Below are 20,119 nucleotides of genomic sequence, written 5' to 3' on the forward strand. Positions count from 1 at the left end.
TCCGCGTTGACAAGAGGAGAGGACAGATGAGGTGATGGCCTGTCAGACACAGGAACCCTTCAATCGCCAGATAGAAGGGCCGGTGCAGCACCACTTTGTCCACCGGTGTGTGTGTGTGTGTGTGTGTGTGTGTGTGTGTGTGTGTGTGTGTTAAATATATTTAACAATGCATTACAATTCTTATCAGCTCCACTTACTCCTGGTTTCCCCAGCGGCGGGGGTCCGACGCCCGCGGAGCCCAGGGCCATGGGACGTTTAACCGCGCGGCTGGAGAGAATGACCCGCGCTGGGCTGGCGGGTGGGGGAGCCGCACCCCGCCCGACCCTTGACCTGTCAGCGAGGCCCGCGGGCTCCGCACTGGCCAGGCCTTGCTGATCCTCCTCATCAACCAGGCCGGGTGCTGGGCCACTGGGAGCGCCACGGCCCCCTGGAGTGAGGTCCCGGCTCTTGTTCCCATTTCCTTCCCCACCAGTCCCGCTATCTGGTCCCACCCCTACCGACTGGACCCTCAGATCCGCTCCTCCCCCTCGGGTAGGCCACGCCCCAAGCCCGAGCCACGTGAGTCCTCTGGCCCCGCCCCGCGAAATCCGGGCCTCTCCAGCGCTGCGGTGGCGGTTTTGGGGGTGGAGCTACCGATTTGGTCCGAGGGACGCCGCCTGGGGATCCGCGGTTTCTTCCTCCCACAGCGGAGGGTGAGTTGAGGCTGGGGCCGGGGCCGGGGCCGGGGCCGGGGCTGGGGTCGGGGCCGGGGCTGGGGTCGGGGGCAGGCAGGCAGGCGGGCGGGAGCCAGCGTCGAGGGGCGGTGCGGATTGGCGGGCTCTGGCGTTCCCGGCAGGTGCATGGGGCGGGGAGCGCCGTGGCTTGAAGGGTCCGGGTCCCGCGGGGGAGGCTGCGGTACCGAGGGAGACTCCAGCGTCGCGCCCCAAGGGAGCCCCTCGCTCTCTCCCTCCTTCCTTCTCGAGTGGGCTGGCGGGGACCGGGACCTACCGCGTGGCCCCGGGGTCCCCCGTCCCCTCCAGGCGCCTGGGGGAGGCAATTCCTGATTGTGGGACCTGAGGCAGAGCCCTTCAGAGAGCAGGTCCCCAGCCAGCGGGGGATCTCATCTCCCATCCCTAGTGTACCCGCAGCCCCGAGTTTTAATTTGCTTGGTCTTGCTAGTCGTGGACGTTTACCTACAAAAGAGTGGTTTTATGGTTTTATTCCACACCATACTCAACCCCGCAGAGGTTGAGGGATGTGCTTGCTAAGCTACTATTGTACTTTAAAATGTTTTACCCCCGAATATTGTATATTGATGATAAGGATTTATTTTTTAATTTTAATGTTGGCTCAATTTTGGTGATTAGAGTGTGTAAACGAATATGGAAATGTGAAATGGGACTTTGGGGCATTAGGAAGCATGATCTGTAATTTTTTAAAAAGAATTTAAATACCCCAATAAAAATTATTTACATACATTATTGACCCTCCCCCTCTCACCCCCCGCAAAAGAATACCTTTCTTGGCCTTATTCTTTCCCTGCCCTGGTCTGTACCTTTGTTACCCAGCTTTGCTTATATAGTATTGAATATTTATTATGTTGAGTGTACAGTCTCATTGTACTTGATGACTCCAGTGTGGAACCTTCCCATATATATCCAGAATTTCTGCTCTTTTAAAAAAAATCTTGCAGTTACCATCACTAAGCATAGAGTTTTGTCCTTGTTTCCTTGGGGTAAATTCCAAGAGTTGGAAATACCGCATCAAAGTTTTTTTAGCATTTGATAAGAAGTATCTTCTAAAGAAGGCATGCTTGCAATAGTCGTTTTTCAAAATTTGGATATTTGTCCATTTCTGCTCACTGTATGTGGGATTCAGCAGGGATGTACAACTAGTGTTGTATGCTACCAGTTCCTAGAAATCAAGCCAAGACCAGATTCTGTCTGTTGCTGAGATGCCAAGCAACCTTCAGTAAGGTTGTTCATCTGTAAACTTCCCCCATTTCTAAATTAGGCTTAATTCTCCTACCTACTTCAATGGGTTGTCATAAAAGTTCAGATCAAGTGTTAGAATAGACACTCTTAATGATGACAGAATCCATGAAGTTCCTAACAGTCCATAGTCAGGATTGTGTAAGGCCTGCAGGGAAGCATTTCTACTCTAGCTTCTCAAAAAACAAACAAACAAACAAAAAACAAACAAAACAGGCTATAGGAAGGGAATTTTCTTAAAGACTTTATTGCAGATAATTTAAACATGGTCCCCACTTATAAGGTAAAGGAGCTAAGAAGATTAAAGACTATACTGAAAGAGCATATATCCCAACCTAGTGTAACATTTGACACACATATGTTCTAGAAATTGTGGAGGTCAGCGATGTGTAAGCTGGGTGTAGAGAATTCAGTGTAATGAGGGTTTCTGTGCCATTCTGAATGAAGTGCCATTGTGGAAGAGAGGATGATCACATGAAGACCTGCTTTCTACTGTGCATTTGTCCCCAGATGTCCCTAGATACCTCTCTGAATGGAAATTTTCCACTCAGAATGATTGTTTTTTCCTTTTTCTTTTAAGTCCCTGGCTAGTCCTTCAATCCTAGGCTTCCCAGCCCAATAGTAGCCCCTCATTCCAGCTCAGTTGCCCTAGAATGAGGTCCCCCTGGGGTAGCCTGTAGCAACCACACTGTTGTGGGTGGGAGGGGAGAGGTGTGATGGCTCCAGGTTATCCATTCCAAACTCTGATAAGGAGCAGGGGCCCCAAATGTCTCAGCTTTGGCCAGGCAGAGTGGGCTATAGGTGGCCAGAGAGTGGCAGGTCCCTCCAGCTTGAAGCTGCCATCGTTAGTCCTACCCAGTCCTGTCCCTATAAGGGATAGAAGATATCCCACAATGGCATAGGGATTATTTTGATCTGAGGACATTTGAGAAATAGTAAATAAATGAGGAGGACTTTTTCTCAATTCTCCTTATCTGCATAAAAGCAAAACTTCACAAAAGAATTCACATGTCATAAATGTCTTTCCTAAAGTTTGGGAGTTCCAACCAGGGAGGTTGACTTCTGTCTTGAGGTACAGAAGAAATCTCACCAAGATAAGAAGTCATACTAATTGTCACAAAACTGTATCCTATCCCCATCTGTTTTCTAGAGGGACTGCTTATCTTTCCTAAAAGTCATTTCTTTTAAGAGTCCTTTGTCGTCTTCCCCTTCCCCTGCTAAGATGGAATATAAGCCCTAAATTTTAACCACTTCTTAATGCCACATTTTCTGAGTTTCTCTCTCTATTTTTAAAAAAATTTGTTTAGTTGTTGATAGAACTTTATTTACTTATATGTGGTGCTGAGAATCGAACCCATGCTAGGCAAGCACTCTTCCACTAAGCTACAACCCCAGCCCTGAGTTCCTGCTTTTTAACACAGGAACTGAGGCCTCAGAACATTTTTTAACATCTAGAAATCAGTTTGGATAGTGCATCATTTTTTAGCTTAGAGTCTGAAAATTGCTGTCTACCAAATTTAGTAATAGATACAGATATATATATATATATATATATATAATATATATATGTATATGTATACACACACACATATAAATAAATATGATAAATGGCAAAGAAAGGGAAGAAAAGCCAAATTTCCCAGGAATTTAGTTTTGGAACACACATACTTTCACCTAGACTTTTAATATCTCTGTCCTGATTTTTGCTCCCTCAGGATGATGTCACAAAACTCTTATCTGCTCCAGAAAGAGGAGTGGCAAGGAAGTGTCATTGCTTCCCAAATCAGAGAGAGTGTATGTGCTATGAGAAAGTGAGAGAGTGGCTGTGGCTGGCCTTTATCAGGTGCCCTTGCTTCCTCTTCTGCAGGGACCTTCATGGTCCCCAGTAGAGCTGAGCATGAGGGCACCAAGTCTTGGTATCCTGTGCCACTCTCCTCTTCCCAGGCCTGTCCTGTGCCAGAGTGCTAGTGGAGGACCTGCCTGTCCTGTACCCCACTGCAGCATCAGGGAGGGAAGGTGCAGGCATAGAAGGCTCGGGCTGCTCTGGCTCCTGAGTGTCTGCAGCCCTCTGTCTCCTCAGAGACAATTTGGGTCTTTGTTAGATAAATTCTGGAGGCAGTGTGGATTGTCCAAGAGAGAAGTGGGAGCTGAAGTTCCAGTTGAATTAGAATTCAGGACTTGAGAAGGGTGACTGTGTTAATCCTTCCCATTTTCAAGTACTTCCATTTCTCATCCTTTGCATATTTTTGTTTATTTCAACACTGTTGTCATCTGTCCCTGCCTTTTGTCAGCTTCTTATTCCCCCAGTCAAGACTACTAAGTATCCCCAAATCTTCTTTCTACCTCTGCTTTACATTGTCCTATGAGTGCCACAGTTTGTATTAAGTCAGGTCCTCAGTCTCATCCAGGTTATGACAAGCCTGGATGCAGTTGTCTTCTTTCTGAAATCACATGGAGATTTGCTGGTGGCAGATATAGCCTCCACCTCATTTATCTATTGATTGATTTTTTAGAGTCTTGCATTTTAGTCTCATGCATTGTAGGAGAGCACTGTACCCCTGAGCTGTAGCCCCAGCCCCTTACTTCATTTTAGTACAGACTCCAGTGGCAGTTACTAGAAGTATAAGACAAATTTTAAATGAAGAAAAGTCCATTAACTGAAGTTTTCCTGTGATTCAAGCAAGTTTCATCATTTGAGTTGAGTGGTGGAAGCCCTATTCCTTGTTGCTCCTGGTTCTGGATCTTAGAGTGACTTTGTACTCACTGTCAGTTCCTCTACTTGTCCTTCTGCACAGAATGCTTTGGTGAAAGTATGGTTTTTTAAATGTCTTTATTTTATTTGTTTATTTTATGTGGTGCTAAGGATTGAACCCAGTGCCTCACACATGCTAGGCAAGTGCTCTGCCACTGAACTACAGCCCCAGCCTATGAAAGTATGTTTTAATTCACCAGATATCAGACTTGTCATTTGATAGTAACAGAAACCAACTCAACCATTGGTCTGTGTTTCCATTCACTCATGAACCAATATTTGTTGAATGTCTGTGATGTGTGAGTTCACATTACTGGTGTGTGAGGTTCCTTAATGGTTGATACAGGTAAAGATCCTTGTTTTGTGGGGTTAATATTCTAGTGGAGGGAGATTTACAGAGAATGTGATAAATAAGTTATCCAATATATTGAAGTGATAAGCATTATGGAAAAAAATAAAGTGGTATGGCAAGAAATCAGAAGGGCTGATAGTGAGAGGGTATAGGGGCAGACAGAGTAAGCCTTGTGGTAAAAGTGATGTTGAAATAAAGCACTACAGGAGGGGTGGGAGTGAGCCTGGTAGAACCACCTAGAACCAGGCATTCTGTGGCAATGAGCAGCAGTAGGAGGACTGACCAGAATAGAGTGTGACTGGGCTGAGAAGGGGCCATGAAGCCAAGGGAAGGAAGGGGCTGACCATGATAAAAGAGCGTGGGAGCCACTGTGAGGTCTTGGGCTTTGGCCATGGGCAGAAGAGGAGGCTGTCTCATGGTCTTGAGCAGAGGCCTGCACAGTCTAACTTCACTTGAAGGGCAGGTTTCTCTGCATGGAGCATGGACTTCAGGGATATTCCAGGAGGGGCAGGCCATGGTCATCTAATGTGGTGACATCACCCAGATGTAGAGGCAGTGGTGAGATGCAAAAACCATCTAGAAAAGATGAGATCTCTAAGAAGTGGCTCTAAGGTTTCTGTCCTGAGTTACCCAGAGGAAGAGTGTTGCCAGTAATTGAGCTGGCACAGGTTTTCTGGTGAAGTAGGTTTTTATTTTTGGGAAAAAGAACAGTTTCATTTAGGGTAGGTTAAGTCCTGGGATGCCTTGATACACATTCCAGTGGAACCATCAAGCAGCAGTGGGACTTTGAGATCCTAGTTTAGAGGTGCATGGCTGGAGGTAGGAATGTGAGAGTCACCAACATTTACAAAGCCATGAAATTGGATGAGAAGCTCAAGGGATGAGGGGAGACAGGAAAAGACAAATGAAAGTCTTAGGTGGAGGTCGGGCAAAGGGAAACCAGCAGAAGAAACAAGGAAGGCATGGGGAGGCCAGAGAGGGGTGCCCTGGAAGTGGTGTGCATTAAGTGTCTGAAGGGACAGGGATGAGCAGCTGCAGCAGATGCTGCTGAGGGGCCGAGAAATAGGACTGAGTGTTGACTGGTGCATTTAACCACTTAGAGGCCATCGACCTTGGTGATAATATTACAGTTAAAGCTTCGTCTGGGGATTTCATAAACTTGACTTCCAGGCCACTCATGTAAAATCGAATCAAGTCTTTATTGAAGTACACCGGTGGTGACTGACTAGAACATAAAGCTGTTCCCCTATCAGCCCTGAATAATTGCAAGGGCGCTCCTTATAAGCCTGAAAACCGCAAAAGGGATGTTCGGGGGTCTAGCCAATGCAAGCCAGCCAGGTTACAGAAGCGGGAGAGTGCAGTCAAGCGGAGGGAAACCTAACCAATCACAGTTAGCCCAGTCACCCCAGTTACAGAAACAGAGCCCCGTTACCCTAGTTACAGAAACAATGCCCCATTAGGTAGTTCCGTGTTCTTAAAGGTTTCTGTAGCAAAAGGAAAAAATATCTTGCCCCATTCATGACCCTTCTACTTGGCATGGTTGTTTTACAGGATGAAGTCATAAAACAAAATGGAGTCACATTTGCTTCTATTATCACAAGAAGAGTTTTGGGGATCAAAGCTTCTTTGGAATGTGTTTGGGAGAGAATGAGAATGTCTGAGTCAGAGACAGTGAGGGTAGACACCTATCCTGAGATGTACTGCAAAGGGGAGCAAAGAGTTGGGGCTTCAGAGAAGGTAGTTATGAATCATAATTTTTAATGGAAGAAGGACCTGAATATTTTCAAGCTGATGAGTATGAGCAGGGGAGTGTGACAGATGATGGTGCAAGCAGGGAGGGAGGATTGCTGGAGCAAGATCTTCCAGGCAGCAGGAGTAGATGGGGAGTAGTGTGTAAGAGATTTTTGAGAAATCTCTGAGACCAGTACTATGTCAGAAGACAGCTTCCATGGGAGCCTACCACCAGGTGCATCTGCACCCTGCATTCGGCCTGTGTTGTGCCATTAGTCAGAGAGGAACTTTGCATACCAGAAATACTCCAAAATTGACTCTAATCCCCATTGCCTCTTTCCTGCTGAACATTAGTGATCTCGGGGGGGGGGAAGAAACTAGAGTCATCAATTGAGAGGAAATGTGGGGAGGGCTCATGGAGATATGAGAAAAGAAGACATCACTGGTTTCTGTAACTTGCACCTTAGTCTTGGAACATGGAGACAATAATGTTATTATTTTGGTGTTGGGGATGGAACCCAGGGCCTCAAGCATGTTAAGCATGCTCTACTAGTGAGCTACACCCCCAGGTCAGGAGGGAAATCTTAAGTCTTACACCTCTCAATGGGATTTTCTGTGCCTGGGTTACAGGGATGTGAACACCTTCATCGTGGAGCTCCTGATTATGGTGAACACATGGAAGACCTCTCGTGCCAAGAGCATCATCGGCGTGATTCCCTACTTTCCTTACAGCAAATGGTGCAAATTGAGGAAGAGGCTCAATCATCTCTAAATTATTTGATTCCATGACGTGCAAAGCTGGTAAGAAAGGCAGATCATTGACAACTAATTGGGAGCTTGGGAGTTTTATTTTTACAGAAAAAATTTCAAAGCATTCTCTTAAGCAAATGAGAATGCTGAACAGAGGGAAAACAGTGCAGTCCATCCTTCTCCACAAGAGAGATGTGCATGACCCCCAGTGATACCTGAAACAGTGAGTGCTACTAAATTCTGTTGGCGCACTGCAGTACTGGGGCAGCAGATCTCACAACTGAGATGGCTACTAAGTGACTTCAGGTGGATAACATAGATAGCATAGATACACTGGATAATGGTTTGATGTACCTCCTTAGAAGGACAGAACAGGATATCATGAGATTTCATAGTGCTACTCAGAATGATGTGCAGTTTAAAATTTATTAATTGTTTATTTTTGGAATTTCCATATAATCTTTTTGAACCATGGGTAACTAAAATCACACAAAGCAAAGCCACAGGTAAGGGGTGGAATTAGCATTTTGAGAAATTCTGCAGAGAATTTTGTATCCAACTCCCTCAACATGTGGGTAATGAGAATGACTTTTGTTTTTATTTTTCCTAAACACTTTTTTCAAATTTATATTGAAATGACAGTTTACAATCCCACTGAAGTTCTTTTGATAGATAACAGTCATTCTGAACCCTCCTATTTCTCTAACACAGCAAGCTTTTGTATTTTAGCCTCTTCTATTTCCAGGATAGAGAGGCATATTTTGTAACTATATGTATTGTTTTGTGTTATGCTTTCTCAGGTAGCATCCTCAGTATGTTCCCTTGTTTCTAAATGTGCTATATAGTTTTCATTGTGAATGAGTGTTTGTATGTATGCAAACACTCATATATGTCTGTATGTGCATGCTTATAAGGTACATATCACAGAGCATTTGCACAAAGAGAAGGAAGTTAAAAATCCCCGCGTCACTGCATTTAACACAGACACGTTAGAATTCATTTTCCAGTGTACCAGACCAAAGAAGACAAAAGTAAAACCCCAGGGACCTCAGCAGCATCTCTCCTTGACAACACTGTGACAGGCACTGAAAAGGGGGCGGGGGCTCCCCACTGAGTCATTTGGAAAGTTTCCATCCTTCTCTTCCAACCTTCCACAGGCTCACTTTTTGGGGTAAGGATTGCTTTATGAATTTTTTCTATCGAATTTTCCCTACACTTGCTAATGGTCATTTCAGATATTCTTTAAAGATGTAGTGAAGGTTTTTAATTTGCTTCATTTGTTTCTCTGTTGGCTTTGTTATTAAGGAAACTTCAAGGAGATAGAATCCACTCTAATAGAATTTTTAAGAGACATTTCTATGTTACTGTCATCTTTGTTATTTTAAACTTTGTTAATTAAAAAACATGCATTTCATAGTGCCAAGGAATCTGAACCATAAAAGTGCTAGGGATTTTTAATAGGAAAGTAATTTTTTCATAGTAACTTATTACATGAATATTTTCATTTACTTTGTACTAATTTCCTGTGGTGCATCTTGTTTTACAGCTATTTATGTGCTTATCTCTGCTTAATTTTGAAGGTCTAACACTCCTCATTAGTATGGATTTACACTAGAAGGAAATTCCAAGTTTCTTCAATATTCCATGGATAATATAAGAGCATCTCCCTTACTATTAATGTATATTCAAGAAGAGGTTAGGCAGCTTGAACTTTTTAAAATTTTAATATTCTGGTGAAGGTATAGTTCCATTTCTTTGAGATGTCCCTAAAGAATTAAAATTTGATGTATCCTGCTTAATGATCTATTGTGTTTTATAAATGCAATTCTGTATATTTTAAATGTCTTAATCAGTAATTCATCTTTTTTTTTTTGAGAGAGAGAGAGAGAGAGAGAGAGAGAATCTTTTTTTAAAAATTTTTTGTAGATGGACACAACACAATGCCTTTATTTTTATGTGGTGCTGAGAAACAAACCCGTGACCCACCTGTGCTAGGTAGGTGCTCTACCGCTGAGCCACAATCCCAGCCCAGTAATTCATCTTTTTAAATCATCTCTTAAAATTGCTTTTTATTTTGAACCTCAAGTATGCATAATTGGAATAGTCATTGATTATAACAAAAAGTTTATCTCATCATTGATTCATGTGTGGTCTTGGCCCTTTCTAATATCTGCATCTCTCTATTTTGTCTCTGTTCATCCCTTTATGGTTGTTGACACCCATCATCCTAATCCTGTCACCTGACAAGAAAATAAGAATCAGCTAAGTGCAGTGGCATCCATCTGTAATCCCAGGACTTGGGAGTCTGAGGCAGGTGGATTGCAAATTCAAGGCGTCAACAACTCATCTAGACCCTGTCTCAAAATTTTTAAAAGGGGTGGGGGTGTAGCTTGGTGGTAAAGCATCCCTGGGTTAAATCCTTAGTCCCCCTCCCCCCCAAAAAAAAGAGTAAGAGAACCATCCCGTCCACTGCCTTCTCCCACCCAGGAACCGCTATCCTGGATTTGCTGACATTTTTCCTTTAATTTCCTTTTTAGATAGTTTCAGGTCACATATTTAATGGTAAATTTTATATATATGTGTGTGTGTGTGTTTGTGTGTATGTGTATGTGTATGAATGTCACATTCCTTACTACTAAAACACTCAGGGTCACTCCAGGTGAACTGGGTTGCACAAAATAACTACACAAAAAGACAGAGATACCTTTATCTTTGGGGTCCTGTGATGGCTCCTCAGACCTTAAGGATCCGCAGAAAGAGAAAGAGAATGAGCAAGTGCTGAACCCTTTTATTGAAGAGAACCATTCAAATGAGGCAAAGGGTCAGGTTTCAGGGGGTGGAGTCTAGCTTTGTGATGTCTGCTGTTAGGTTCACTGACATCTAGGAAAGCTACACCCAAAGACAGAGCAAGAGAAGGGGACACACAAAGGGCTTTTCCATGGAACATTCTATCCCAAACAGGGATAGAAAACACACACACACACACACACACACACACACACACACACACTTGCTAAGAAAAAACTGTAATCTTTTGAGTGTTTCACTTGGTGTAATGTAGTAAGAAGTATGTACACAACTGGAACTCATCCCTGTTGTTGTATGTGCAGTTATCCATTTGACTACTGAGAAGTGCTCTTTGTGTAGCTGGATCTCAGCTTCTTCATCTTGCATTCATATGAATTGTTTGTTGGCTTTCCCTATCATACTAGCTCTTCTGTGAATACATTCATTATATCTCCAGTGGTACACAAGCCAGTATATATCTTAGTGAAATTGCAAAATTGCATGGTTTGTGGATGTTTAATTTTTCCAGAGCAGTTAGATCAATTTATATTCCCACTAATAATGAGATTGATACCCTGGGTCAATGCTTATGCTACCAAATTTTAAAATTCTGGTCAGTTGAATGCCTGTGATATGGTATCCTGTCACTTTGATGGATGGATCTGATGACTAGTGAGGTTGAACATATCTTCAAATATTCTTCCTCCTCATTGAAAATGTGTTATGTCCTTTCTGCTGTTCTATAGTGATTTCATTTGTGTGGTTCTTACTGAGCTGATTTGTTGGTATTTGTTTCACTTAGATTTGTCAGTTTGTAACTTATCCATCTTTTAATTGTGTTTGGGGAATGTTGGAAGCAAACTTATTAAGTATTTGTGTCACAAAGAGAAATTCACACAACATAAAATCAACCATTTAAACATAAAAGTTCAGTAGCATTTAATTCATTCACAATGTTGACCAGCCACTATCTGTGTCTAGTCCCACAACTTCTTCATCACCCCAGAACACCCTGAACCCATTAAGTAATGACTCTCCTTTCCTCCCACCCCTCTGCCCCCGTTGCCTGGCAACCACTAATCTGCTTCCTGTCTCCAGGGATTTGCCTGTTTTAGAGATTTTATACAAATGGAATTATAGAATTTATTCTTTTTTTAGGGCTTCTTTCACTTAGCTAGAAGTGTGTGATGGTTCTGGTTTCTCAATATTCTTACCAACACTTATTCTCTGGTAATTTTTGGTTACAGCCATCCTGGTGGGTGTGAAGAGTTATCTCATTCTGGTTTTGATTTGCATTTCCTAACAACTAATGATATTGAATATAGACCCTTTGTATATCTTCTTTGGATAAATGTCTGTTGGAATCCTTTGCCCATTTTTTAATTGAGTTGCCTTATTAGTGTCACAGGAAAACACCCCCCTCGCAACAGATACAGATAGGTAGGAGGTAGGTGGATAGATAGATACTGAATTCCAGACTCTATTGGGTGGATGATTTTCAAATATTTCCCCCATTTTGCAGATTGTCTCATTTTCTTGATTTGTTCCTTGATGCACAAAAGTTATAATTTTGATAAAATTGATGTAGCTATTTTTTATTGATCTTTTTCGTTGTCAATGGATATTCATTTTATTTAATTATATATAGTGCTGAGAATCGAGCCCAGTGCCTCACACATGCTAGGCAAGCACTCTACCTTGGAGCCACAACTCCCGCCCTTTGACCTGTTTCTTTCTCTTTTCCCCCAATGCTAGGATTAAACCCTTTTTTGTGTTTGTTTTTTGAGATGAAGCTTCACTATGCTGCTTATACTGGTGGTCTCAACTTCCTAGACTCAAGCAATTGATCCTCTGCCTTGACCTCCCCCGTACTGGGACTATAGTCGTGTGTCCAGGTTCTGCTGTTACTTATGTTTTTGTTGTCATATCTAAAAAAAAATACTGTCAAATTTAAGGTCATGAAGGTTTGTCCCTGTTTTCTAAACATCTCATAGTTCTAGCTCTTCCGTGTAGGTCTAATACAGTTTGAGTTATTCGTTGAATTATGTATTGAGGTAGGGGTCCAACCTCATTCTCTTTATGTGGATATCTAATTGTCCAGCACCATTTATTAAAGATTATTCTCCCCCACTGAATAGTGTTAGTACCTTGTGGTCAAAAACCCAATTGACCATAGATAGATGTTTGGTCTGCCTCTGGATTTTTGAGTTGGTCTGTATGTTATCTTTTGCCAAGACTTCTGTCAGTTTTAAATCACATTGGGAATCATGAGTTCTTTTCCAAGATTTTTTGGCTCTTTGAAGCTTGCAACTCCATATAAATTTAAGAATTAGCTTTTCTGTATATGAAAAAAAGGTTTTTGGAATTTTGATAGGGATTGTATTAAATCTGTGGGTCACCTTGGACAGTATTGCCTTCTTACTATTTAGTCTTTCCATGTGTTTAGATATTAATTTTTTCAGTGTACAAGTCTTTCACTGTCTAGCCTAAGCTAAGTTTATTTCTAAGTGTGTTATTTTTTTGGATATTACTGTAAATAGAATTATGTTTGTTGGAGTGTCCATTGGTGGAATATAGGAACACTACTGATATTTGCATATTGCTCTTGTACCCCCACAATTATGCAATATTATTTTCTAGCTGTAGTAGTTTGTTGTAGGTTTGTGTGTGTTTGTATTCTTAATGTTTCCAGCGTGTAAGAACAGGTCACTTTCAAATGGAATTAGTTTGACCTCTTCCTTTCCAATGTGAATTTTTTTCATGCCTGATATTTCTGGGTAGAACTTCCAGTGTTAAACACAAGTAGTGAAAGTATCATTCTTGCTTCAGTCCTGAATTTAAGGGCAAAAGCTTTCACTCTTTCACCATTAAATCTGATGTTGGCTATGGGTTTTTCATAAAGATCCTTTATCATATTGGGAAATGTTCTTCATTCCCTGGTTTTCTGAGTCTTTCTGTCATGAAAAGGTATTGGATTTGTCAAGTACTTTTTCTGTTTGGAAATAATTGTACGTTTTCCCCCTTTATTAATTCTAGTATTTTGTGTGTGTGTGTGTGTGTGTGTGTGTGTGTGTGTGTTGTGTTTTTGCTGGGAATCCCTTTATTTTATAATGTTGTGTATTACATTTATTTTTCTCATGTTGAATCACCCTTGCATTACTGGGTAAATCTGACTTGTGTAATTTTTATTAGTCATATTTGTTATTCTTTGACATAAGAGCACTTTTGTGACTTTTTTAAAGAAGCCTTTTAAGTTTTGGTTTATATTGTACTTAGCTATTTTGTTTTAGAAACTATTTGTCTCATGTGAAGTATTTCTCGCTTCAGTAACTTTTCCAAATAATGCCCGTTTACTATACTTAAAAGACAGCAGTTTATAGATTTCAGGAGCTTTTTTTCTGGTAAGAATTTAGACTTCCCTACACTCCAACTATCAGTTTAGGCCCTTATAGTGAAAATGACTCAAGAATATTGGAAAGAGAAAAATCTACAATATCTGTTTATTTAATTTCATGTTACACATAAAAAATTAAAATGCCAATTCAGAGAATAATATAAACTATAATTTCTTCTTTTCCCTCATTTTATTTTATTTGTTTATTTATTTATTTTGGAGATGAGATCTTGCTATGTTTCCCAGGATGGTCTCAAACTGCTGGGCTCAGACAAGTAATCTTCTTGCCTCATCCTCCTTCCTGGGTAACTGGGACCACAGGTGTGCACTACTATCCTGGCTCTGACTTTTTTTTTTTTTGTTTGCTTTCTTTTGCACTCTACATATAAAATATTCAGAAAATGCCTTGGCTCAGTCATCTCAGGTTTTTTTTTTTTTCCCTACACAAAGCATTAGAAAAATGTATTTTAAGGAAATTAAGCTTTGTTCCATTTTTCATAAGTCAAAAATCAAATAATGCCATATATAAAATCATAACTTTGATAAGATATATAATACAAAACCAAGGTCTTCTGAATAAGTATGAATATACTGGTTAACACATATGAAAAAAAACCTAAAATTTAAAAACAAATGCAGTATTATAAATTTTCCTACCTGTATGAATTAAGGCAAAAGACAAGCATTAACTCTAAGAGCAGTAAGCAGCATTTTTCATTTTTTTGCTACTCATACAATCATTTTCTGCCAACTCCTCCCATGGTGCATCTTCCAGCACGCCCTGCCTTATTCCTTATACCCAGATTCTGCAACTTACAATCACAGATCCTCTTGCAAATCAGTCGCCTCATTCCTCTGAAAGCTCTTAATTTCCCTCACCCTAGGATGCTCCCAATAGTTCACATGGCCAAATACAGTAAATTCGATACTAATCAAGGATTCTATCAAAAATAGATAGAAACAACCACAGAACCACCACTGAGGTTTGTGCCGGCATTTTTCTTTCTCTTCCCTGCCCTAGGTGCTGTAACAGCCAATCAGCTACAAGGTGACATCATCTTATTCAGGTTTTTTTCTTTAGCTAGTTTATTTCTACCATTTAACCAGCTACCAAGTTTAGACCATAATGACTTCTTCCTCCTAGATTTCTTGTTCCTTTTCATTACAACTGTTTTTCCTTTATCTGTATGATTTCTTTTCATAACCTTGGAAGAGACAATAGGCCTGTTTTGGTTAGAGTCCTTTTATTTGTTTTACTAATGGTTTCTTTGGTTTTCCTATCTTCTCTGGGGTGGGTTTTTGCTATTTGATGATGTTCGATGAGATAAGGAAATACATGAGAAAAGAATTGCAGAAAAATAAAGAAGTTCGTAAAGTGAAAATATGTTTTTTTGCCTTCCTCGCTGAGAGCTCGGCATGAGTTAGGCTTTCCGTAATGCGCTGATCCATGTGCTTATGACGGTTGCACCTGTGTATCCTTATGTGAATCAACTTTCACAGTATCTTTATTTTATTTTTTATGTGGTGCTGAGGATCGAAAGTGCCTCATACATGGTAGGCTAGCGCTCTACCTCTGAGCCATGAACCCTGCCTGAATCAAGTTTTTGTTTATTTGCAAAGTTTCTCATATGGTAGGCATCATACATTGTGCTAGACATTAGTTCTATTGATATTAAAATTGACTGCTGTAATTGTGAGAAAAACAACAGTGGAAGCCAGGCATATGTGGTACCTGCTGTAATCCCAGCAACTTTGGAGACAGAGATAGGAGGATCACAAATTCATGACCAGCTTGGGCAACTTAGAGAGACTCTGTCTCAAAATTAAAAATGAGAAGGGCTGAGATTAACACAACAGTAAAGCTCCTCTGGGTTCAATGGGCAGTAGTACCAAAAAAAAAAAAAAAAAAAAACCAAAAAAAACCGAGCAGGGGTGGGGGAGTATATGTCAATGAAAGAACATAATTTAATGAAAAGGTTAAATTTTATGAATGTAGTTTGTCAATTCTGCCAAGTTGAAGTCAGGATACAAATTCCAGCTCAGCTTCAAAACAGTTTCTCTTCTGAGCACTTAGATCTTGAAAATGGTACATCTTTGACTCTAATCATGACTAGCACTTATTACTTTAGTTTTCAACCTTAAAATGATTCTAGGTTGGGTACCGTGATACATGCCTGTGAACCCAACAATTTGGGAGCCTAAGGCAGGAGAATTGCAAGTTCTAGGTCAACCTTGGCAACTTAGCCTGTTTCACAATACAAAATAGAAAAAGGGGCCGGGGACATCATTCAGTAATACACCACTCAAGATCCCAGCACCGCCCCCCAAATAAAAAAGATTCCAAAGCAGCAGCTGGTACTTTAATTGGTTTTGTTTGTTTGCTTTTAATTTTAGATCTCTTTTTAAAAATAGTACAGGGCTAGTTGTCCTTTCAGTCCAGCATGTGGTAACCACAATATTTTGACTCTTTATCTCTGGACCACACTAATTTGGAATTTGACAGTTAAGTTGGATTTGAAATGGGTGACTCTCTCCCTTGTCCTGTGAAACTGCATGTAATTGGGAATCATGAGAGGATTTTCTGTTGACTTTATAGAAGCATCTTTGTATCAGTTATTTGTGGGCATAGAGATGTGAGCTGATCACTGATTATACTGTTTTTTTTTTTTTTTTTTCTGAAAAGGAATCTGTGTGTCTCACACCTTAATAATACTTTCTTCCTAGGTAGGCATTCCATTTCCAAAGGAGACTTTTGTTTTGAACTTCTCTTTTTGCAAAATGTCCAAGGAATCAGAGGACAGTTTTGAGTTTTGGAGCATTGTTTTTCACTGACTGTCAGCATGACCTCTTAGAGACATGGTGGTAATCCCCAACCTCTTGTCTGTCACAGATCCCAGATTACAGGAACGCAGTCATCGTGGCCAAGTCTCCAGTCTCAGCCAAGAGGTAGGTGGGATCTCATACCTGTCCTTGGTTTTGCTTTTAAGGATGTTTCTGATCAACTCCCAGGAGTTCCAACCAGATGTCAAGGGTACCCCCAGAATTCCTTCTTTCTCTTCCATGTATTGATTTTAAGATTGTCCTGCCAACTCTATTTATTTTCAGTTTCTTCACCACCCCCTATCTCAGCCCTGTGACTGCCAGTCATATTTCTTGACCAAAGCCATCCAGGTCTGGGGAATACTAATTAGCACCTCCTTCCCTTCCAGATGGGCAAACACTTGTGGGTCTTTAAATCTGCCAGTTAAAATACTGGTGAATATACCTTGTTTGCTACCTCTTATTGAAAGAACTAAGTGATTTGTTAATAGTTATGTATTTAGTTGAGAGGCCACTTATTTGTACATAATTAAAGGTAACATTTTAAGAAACTGAAGCTCTCTGAGCTATACAGAGTGGGCAGCCCTGAGTCTCTACATTGAGTTTTAGCCTTAAGTAACTGATGAGTCAGGGATAGAGTACTTAAAATTGGATTTTGGATGACAGAATTTCATGTGGTATTATTTTCTAGAGAAGCCAGTCCATTGGAGAGGGAAGGAACAGAAGCACAGGTAGGAATAAAGGCTTTTTTCCTTAAAATAGGTCTTCTAAAATGATTTTCCAATTGAATACCTTATCTCTGTGAGTCATTGTTGAGTCCTGTGGCATGAAAGAAGGCATAAAGTACCTCCACACTGGGCCCAGGAACTGTTAATATTAAAGAATGAGAAGAATGTCCATAGTAAGCCATGATTTTGTAAATCTTGCAGGAAGTTGTTTGATGTTATCAATTAAGCCTTACAGGGTGTATATTTAGTGTATTAAGTAAAATAAGTTAGTCTTGGAACAAAACTGTTATGCAAACCCATTCTTATGGCATACCAACCACAGACAAGCTTGTGTCTCCACCCCATGTGCCTTCTGTAAGCTTTATCATTGGGTCGCTTGTTGTTCATTTGATTAAGTTGCATTTCAGAATATAAACATTTCAAACAGTTTTTCTAAACATTTGTTCAAAGGCTGCTTTAATTTCTATTTAATTTTCTCTGATTTTCATGCTTTTTAAAAATTAAGATGAAACACAAAATATATTATTGTCCCTTGGCATCTGCAGGGGATTAGTCCCAGGACCCCCTTTAAATACCAAAATTTACAGATGCTCAATTCAGTAAAATGGGATAGTATTTGCATATGACCTATGCACACCCTCTTGTGTTCTTTCAAGTATGTCAAAATTACACACATATGATACTTAATACAATCTATGTAATGTAATGTATGTATTATTGTTGCTATACTGATAGATGACAAAAGGAATCTACATGTTCAGTACAGATGTAATTCTTTTCCCCCAAATATTTTTAGCCCCTTGAATCTATGGATGTGGAAGTTGTGGGTACAGAGGGCTGAGAGTAATCGTTTTGAAGGTTCCAATTCACTAGCATTTAATGCGTTTATAGTGTTATGCACTGTTATGTGTCTAGTGTACAGAGTACTGATGAGAGTCAATATAATCCCCATTTTTTTCATGTGTGTTTTTAGCTATTCTTGTGAGCTGTTAGATAAGAGGTTGTTTTAATTTTTGGTGTTGGGAAACCAAAACTGGGAGAAATTGTTTCCTTAAGACTTGAACGTTTGCTGCACACTGGGGTGCTGGTGTTGGAAGACACAGTGAAACCCAGTATTCTGCTGTAGAGTCAGGCCAGTGGTTGAGGTGACATGCTATGGCCAGAAACCTAATGAAGCAAGGCACAAGGCAGTGAGGAGGAGGGCGTAGGTTAAGAAGAAAAAGGTAGAAAATGATGGACCATGGAAAGACTAGTTCTTTAAAGGAGAGCTGGAGTTGGCTACATAGATAACAAACCAATAGAGCAAAGAATATTGTGGGAACAAGGAAGGTCTTTTCATAATGTCAGAGGGCTCAATTGTTTAAGAATTTGTGAAAATTCTAAACGTTATGAAGTGAGAACATAGTTTCAGAATGTACGAAGCAGATCTTGATCACTGCAAGGAGAAATTGATATGTCCAGATGATCATCAGTGAATCCATTATTCCTCTGACAGTAGTGGATAGAAGAAGAAAAGCACTGAGGTTGCAGAGGACTTGAATGTCCACCAGGGGGCTCTCCTTCATAGTTTAGAACACTCCATTCTCTGACAGGAGAAGATGCATTTTTTGTGAGGACACAAGAGTATATTCTGGGACATAAAACAAGGCTCACACTAATAATGATTCAAGTTTTACAGAATAAGTTCTGTGGCTACACTGGAATTAAGAATAATTTCAATAGTGTAAGTCTGGAGTCTGTAGGAACTAAACCACACCCTCCTAGATAACCCATGTGTTAAAGAAGAATTCAAAAAGGAAATCAGAAGGTGTTCAAAATTGAATGAAAATGCAAACAAAGCACAAAGAAATTTGTGAAAAGCTGTTAAAGTCTATCTAGGGAGAAATCTACAAAACTAACACTTGTAATATAAAAAATTTTCCTTACTTTATTTCAGCCATGTTTTATAGTTTCACCCCCCCCCCCCATCTCAGCCCTGTGACTGCCAGTTTTTCTCCCACTTCGTTAAATTTATTCCTAGGTATTTTTATTCTTTTGAAGTCTGGTGCAGATGGGATTCTTTTCTTAATTTCCATTCAGATTTGTCCATTGATGGTATATAGAAGAGACTATTGATTTTTGTGTGTTGATCGGGTACTCGGAAACCTTGCTGACTTCCAGTGGTAGCTTTGGTAGTGTTTCAGGGGATTCTTTGGAATTTTCTGTATGTAGGATCATATCATTTGCTAATAGAGCCCTACTTCCTCCTTTCTGATTTGGATTCTTCTTATTTTCTGTCTTGTCCAGCTGCTTTGGCCAGCACAGACAGTTTAGTGCTGAGGGGCAGTGATTTGAGGGGGTGTCCTTTTGTTGTTCTTGCTCTTTAGGGACAGTTTTTGGTCTTCCAACTTTGAGGGTCCCTTTATGAGACTGAGGAAAATCCCTTCTCTTCCTAGTATGTTGGGTGTTCTTAATCATGAGACATTAATTTCTTAAAGGCTCTGTTTTCCTTTGTACTGTAGAAACTTTGGTGTGTGTATTTTATTGACTGGGGCTGATTCCTAAAGCAAAGTCACCAGTCACAGTCATTGCCAGTGCTGGAGGAAGGAGTGCCATCACTGTGGTGTGGAGACCTCTTCTATTATTATTAATTGTGGTATATATCATTGTGATGCTGTTGACTTATTTATTAATTTTGCACATATCAAAGGCCTGGGGAAGATATTGTGGCCAGGTAAGTCTCACATGAGTTAGTACCTTGCGTTAAATGCTTTAGTTGGCCCACAAACTGTAAAAATGGTATTATTTGTTTATTGAAAGAATGGTTAACTTCTTAGTTAGATGTTGTGCAGCTGT

At 40.6% G+C, this 20,119-nt stretch overlaps 1 long non-coding RNA gene across 1 annotated transcript in view; it reads left to right on the forward strand.

Annotated features, from left to right (window-relative positions):
• Positions 1-622: 622 nt before the first annotated feature.
• Positions 623-20,119, forward strand: part of LOC144256251 (uncharacterized) — a 117,283-nt gene continuing 97,786 nt past the window's right edge. Inside the window, exons 1-4 of the long non-coding RNA XR_013344040.1 lie at positions 623-692; positions 7,436-7,606; positions 16,627-16,682; positions 17,248-17,287. This is a non-coding gene — a long non-coding RNA (uncharacterized LOC144256251). The remainder of the gene's footprint in view (positions 693-7,435; positions 7,607-16,626; positions 16,683-17,247; positions 17,288-20,119) is intronic.

This window comes from Urocitellus parryii, chromosome 7, assembly GCF_045843805.1.
Source record: "Urocitellus parryii isolate mUroPar1 chromosome 7, mUroPar1.hap1, whole genome shotgun sequence".
Classification (NCBI taxonomy): Eukaryota; Metazoa; Chordata; class Mammalia; order Rodentia; family Sciuridae; genus Urocitellus; species Urocitellus parryii.